Source organism: Alnus glutinosa, chromosome 11, assembly GCF_958979055.1.
Source record: "Alnus glutinosa chromosome 11, dhAlnGlut1.1, whole genome shotgun sequence".
In the NCBI taxonomy this organism is placed as follows: Eukaryota; Viridiplantae; Streptophyta; class Magnoliopsida; order Fagales; family Betulaceae; genus Alnus; species Alnus glutinosa.
Window position 1 is genome coordinate 20,716,455 of NC_084896.1, and position 6,169 is coordinate 20,722,623.

The following is a 6,169-nucleotide window of genomic DNA, read 5'->3' on the forward strand; positions in this document are numbered from 1 at the left end:
TCGGGGAAGATAGGGGTGGGGGAGAACTTAAAAATGGGGACCATTCCCTTACATTTATCTTTCATTGAAAGTGGTAGGCAAACTAGAAGTGCAGGAAACTCATTGAGTAGCAAAATGAACTTCAATTGAAAAAATTTATAGGAGCTTTTAAGTTTGATTCAAGGTGTAAGTCATTAGTGGAGAAAGTTTTGCATCTAGAACAAACCTTTACAAATTGGTATGATCCTACTTTTCTCATATTGTGAGGGCAGATAGGTAGAACATGTGACTGTGTTGACAAAACAAACATCCAAGGCCCTTCAGCAGTACTCCCTTTGAAGATTCCAAAAATTTCAAATGAGGTGACAAGTCAAGAGGTGGTCCAAATTAAAAATGTGTTCTTTTTTTTTTTTCCATGATCCCAATGTTAGGCCATCGATCATTAATATAATTAATATCCAAGGCCTTTGAAAAGTTAGGTTGCCTAATTATAATAATACCCAAAGGAAACTAGAAAAAATTTAGCATGCCTTTGAAAAGTTCATATGTTTGCTAAACCAGACGAACTTTCCTAGCAATTAGGCAGCAACTACTTTATATATGTCGTGTTTGTCTCACTTTTCTTCACATCAATGTTTTCAGTGTCCCTTTAAACCTCCAAAGCTGCCATTGCATGCGCGCGTTCCCCTCCCTTTCCCAACATGGATCTCAGCAACTTTACAACTCTTTGGTTTATCTCACTGCTGGTTCCTTGTTGCTTACTCTTCCATCTTCCTTTACATCATGCTCTATCATTCAAGTACCCTAATTTTGCCAATAGCAGCAGGCTGATATTCAATGGCACTGCCGCCATCCAAAATGGAACTCTATCCCTCACCAGTAACCCCAATAACAATACCGCAGCCGGCCGAGCTGTATATTTTGAACAGCTTCATCTTTATGACCGGATTACAGGTAATTCCACGGACTTCACTACTAAATTTTCATTTAAAATATCAACTGTTACTTCACCAGGTCAAGATGGGCTCGCCTTTTTCCTTGCTCAAAACGGTTCTCTTCTCCCGGATGATGCATCAGGAGGATGCCTTGCCCTTTTTAGAAAGTGTGACAATTTCACCATCCCAAGAAAAGAATTAGTTGCTGTCGAGTTCGACACCTTTAAGAATACATGGGATGAAACCGATGAACATGTCGGTATCAACATCAATTCCATCAAATCAGAAACGACACGAAATTTGAGCCGAAGCATAAAAAATGGAAAAATGTTAGATTTACAACACCAATACAACAATTGTACAACAATCCCTCACATGAGGGTGGGTTCCACATACTGGGGCCCACCCTCATGTGAGGAGTTGTTGTACAGTTGTTGTATTGGTGTTGTCCATGAATCAAATCCCTAAAAAATGGAACAAGAGTGGATGCAATAATCCGTTACAATTCTAAAGCCAATGATTTAAGCGTATACTGGTCTTTTCCCGGCAACCCGTTTGTCAGCCTTCCATATCATATTAACCTGACAACAGTTTTCCCTGAATGGGTATCCATTGGCTTTGCGGCGGGATCAGCCTATTACTTTGAGACGCATGAAATCCTTTCATGGGAATTTACAACGGAGTTATTACCAGTTCCAGAGACTCCGGACACTAGTCCTAGTAGTACTTCTTTTAGAGCTGGATTAATTGTCGCTTGTGTAATTGGTGGGTTACTTTTAGCCTGTGGAATAGTTTTGGTGTTGGTGTTCGTTTGGAGAAAAAGGACTAAAGGAAAGGGAAAGGAGGGTGTAAAGAATGTTGATCCCATGGAACGAGAGATTGAACATACAGGACCTAAGAGGTTCTCTTATGATGAGCTTGTTCGTGCCACAAACGACTTTTCAGAAGAAGGCAAACTTGGTGAAGAAGGTTTGTCGCGGTGAAAAAGGTTTCTAGACCGTCCGATCAGGGAAAGAAGGCGTACACAACAGAGATAAAAATCATTAGTGTATTGAGACATAAAAACATGGTACAACTCATTGGATGGTGCCATGAAAAGGTTGCTCTCCTTCTTGTCTATGAGTTCATGCCTAATGGTAGCCTTGATTTTCACCTTTTTGGAGGTAGAACGCTTCTTAATTGGGAAGTTAGGTATAAGATAGCCCTTGGTCTTGCCTCTGCATTGCTTTATCTACACGAAGAATCTGGACAATATGTGGTGCATAGGGATATCAAATCCAGCAACATAATGTTGGATTCAGATTTCAATGCCAAGCTTGGGGACTTTGGTCTAGCGAGGCTGATGGATGAAGAGGCTGGCGTGAAGACAACAGGGCTAGCTGGAACATGGGGTTACATAGCACCAGAATATGCAAGTTCCGGCAAGGCCACCAAGGTACGTACGTACCACTTATTTTAACAGCTTAAACTTATTAGAATTGCTGATTATAATTTAGCATACTCTTATACAATTGATATATAATTTTATGACATGGTAATAAAAATCAGTCGTGATTTTTTCTGCTATATCATCCAATTGAATAGAAGTCTACTAAATAGCATTAGTTTTAGACAACTGTTACATATCATTCACCTTTTATCTTAATTACATATTCCACATATCATGCTTCACTTATTAATGTGAATAGCTCACACGTGAAAGAAATTGTTAGAACATAAAAGTAAGAGAAATGCTATATACTGAAAAAGTATTTACTTTCAGTTCACTAAAGTTGATGTGGCATGGTCCCCAAAATAGCATTTTGTAAATGAAAATAGGTATTTTTTGGTTGGGAAGACTACGCCACATCAACTGTTGGTGAATAGAAGGTAGATACTTGTCTTATGTATAACATTAATTTCTTTTACGTTTATATTCTAACACTCATTCTAATGTGTGGGCTCAAAGTTTTCATTAATAGGTGTAACCTAACAAGTAAAAGGATCCGTTTGGGTTTGCGATTTCAAAAAGTACGATTTAAAATAACGATTTTAAAATGTGCAATTGAAAAATTGATTTTTAAAAATGTAGTTAAACGTTTACAAAATCGCAAACTAACTTTTAAAATTTTACATTTTCAAAAAAACACCATCTTACTTGCGATTTCAAATCGCAATTTTTAAAAGCGCAGTTCCCAAACGATTTATTAATTGAGATGATAGGTGAATGAAGGAAATAGAGTTAGCACTCAAGATCTGTACTTTGATACATTAATGTTAAATTACCACTTATTTTAAAAAATTAAATTAAATTTTATATTGTAACAGGGATCAGATGTGTTCAGCTTCGGTGTAGTGGTGCTGGAAATAGCATGCGGAAAAAGATCAACGGAAGCCAAATACGAGGGGCCACACGTTCCAATTGTTGGCTGGGTTTGGGAGGCATATGGAAATGAAAGGCTTCACGAAGCAGTTGACAATAAATTGTTGGAGTTTGACATGAGAGAGATGGAGTGTATGATGATTGTTGGACTCTGGTGCGTCCACCCGGATCAGAGTCTGAGGCCATCCATAAGGCAAGCCATACTGGTTCTCAATTTTGATGCACCATTACCAAATCTTCCCAAGAAGATGCCTGTTGCCAACTACAATGTACCTGTCGACGTCCGTCTAGAAAGCACGGATTCGGCGTCCACGATGTCTTTGTCATCCATTAACATCGGCCGTTAAAGTAGTCTGCAAACTCATTTTATCAATTGGATGTCTCTTTTTCATGGTTGTATGTTAAAATCATGCTCTGGTCTCGATTTTTAGATTATATGTTTCCCGGCCTGTAATAATGTCGGCACAAGTATGCATGATTCCATTAGATTTTGTTTCCCGAAATACTTGAGCATATAATTTCTTTCGAGCGTTTTGATATGTATATATATTTTATTATTGATGTGGAACATCCTTATAGGTCCTTTCCTATCAGTCATACATAAAATAACGAGAAGATCGACTATCAGCATCTCCCAGGGACAAAATAATAATTAAGAGAGAGTCATGTCAGCATCTTTTAACACTACAAAAAATAAGCTCATTAGTGGCGACATTTGAGTACTTTGTTTTCGCTATTGAACAATAACGGCAACATGTGGCCGTGAATGGGGTTGTCGCTAATAATCGGACGCAAATGATCAATAGCGACAACAAATGTCACTGCTAAAATATTTTATGTCAAGTAGAATAGTTCATATACCTGATTAAACAACACTAAACACGGTAAAAACTAACTATTAAACTCCAAAACTCCACAAGACCACCCAGCAACCCCTAAATCTAAACAACCATCAACAAAAATTACAAAATAAAACTGCATGTTATGAAATCACTAGAATTTAAAAGCAACAAATAAACCCCTACCCACATTCTCATTTTCCACAATTCAGGAAAACAAAATCAACAAGACACATCGTACCAGCATCCAAAACTCCAAGACATGCGTCTAAATAAAATATAAGACACAAAGATAACGGAGACAAAAACAGAGAGAGAAAGTGTATATTAAACATATGAAGGAAATAACTTCAATAAGGACCTGGCATAAATCAGGTCTTTTCTGCCAACCAATAAAAAAGAGACACATTAGTATATCACACTAAATCACGGCAAATGAGGATAAAGCAGAAACACAGGATTTTGATCTCTGAACTCAACATATCAATCGATCGACCCCTTTCCTAATTGAAGAGAAAAGCCACCCCTAGCCACTGCCCACCACACCGAAGTGCTGCCCACACCACCGTCACCGCCCTCTACTTCCTCGAGCGCCGCCGAGTGATGTAGATCTCTGACTCACACTTACAGTTCGGAAGAACACACATCAATTTGGTCATCCAAAAAATGACATCAAAGTCCAGCAACACTTACTAAGCCAGGAAAAAAAAACCATCCATCAACGATCCAAACAAGAAAAAGTGTCAAATATAGCAGATTTAAAGCATCCAAAAGGGGTTGAGCTATGTAGCAAGCGCTGTTGGGACAAGCTCGTAGCGATTAAGAAGAGAATTAGTTATGCAAGGGTGTGCGTGGAAGTGGAAGCATCAGAGGAATTGGTCAAAGATTTTTATCTCCAATGTGAGTCTTTGGGCATTCCACTGTTTCGTGTGTTGCTGCAAAATAACCAGTGTCCTCTAGTGAGTGGGTTCCGGTTGGCAAGAAGGGCAAGGCGAAAGCTGGAAGAGAGGTCAGTGGTGGTGGAGGAACCATCAGTGGGGTTCGGGTGTTTTGGTCTTATTTTTATTTGTTTAGAAGATCATAATCCTGTGTTTTGGTCTTATTTTCATTCAATGTGATATATTGATGTGTCAACTGTTTATTGGTGGGCATAAAGCCCTTGTTTTCTGCCTTAACCGGACAGAAGTTGCTCTCAACATATGAATACCCAGATTCAAGAACCCATTGTCCCATACCTTCGGCTGCAGCCTTCACCAGAATGTACTACGACCATAATTGAAATTTGAGACCCACATGACAGCCTTCACTACTTAGACTACCATGACTAACTATGATTATGATTATATTTTCAACTGCTCACAAAAAAAAAAAAAAAAAAAAGAAAAGAAAAAGAAAAACACATTTTCAACAAGCTACAGAGAAAAGAATATCTTTGGCCATCCCAAATGATATATAACAATCATATATAGTTTATGATATTGAGCGCTATATATCCGGTAGTAGTCATAACTGAGACCCCCATGACAACATTCACTAGTTAAACTACCATGGATATAGATAGTTATGATTGACATTTTTCAACAAGTATAGAAAAGATTATCTGTTAACATCACAAAAGAATAACAATAATAGTTTACTATATTGATCGAGCATTATCTGGTTGTTGTCACACTCGGGAACACCGACCTTTTTAATGTTCTTAACCAATAGTTTGCTAGCTAGATATGATCCTAAGAGCACTTGTAGTGAGCTCGTCAAAATTTCAGCAAATTTTGACGAAAAATGCTACTTTTGTTATTTTAGCTACTTAATTTTTAAGAGCTCTAAATATCAAACTCATCAAATATTCCCTACTTCAAAATAAATACTATTTTTTATTACCTTTTCAACTAACCTACTTTTTCCGGATTGTTCCAGAATTCTCATACCTCCTTATCCTTTTTCTTCTCTTCTCTCACGCACACTTCTATTATTTTCTTCTTTCTCTAATTCTATTCCTCTTCCTTCTTCGCTCTCCACATCGAGAGACAGTACGATAGTGAACGAGAGAGAGA

At 37.9% G+C, this 6,169-nt stretch overlaps 1 pseudogene; it reads left to right on the forward strand.

The window, feature by feature from the left end:
- Positions 1-664: 664 nt before the first annotated feature.
- On the forward strand, positions 665-3,749 carry LOC133881382 (L-type lectin-domain containing receptor kinase IX.1-like; annotated as a pseudogene).
- The last annotated feature ends 2,420 nt before the right edge of the window (positions 3,750-6,169 follow it).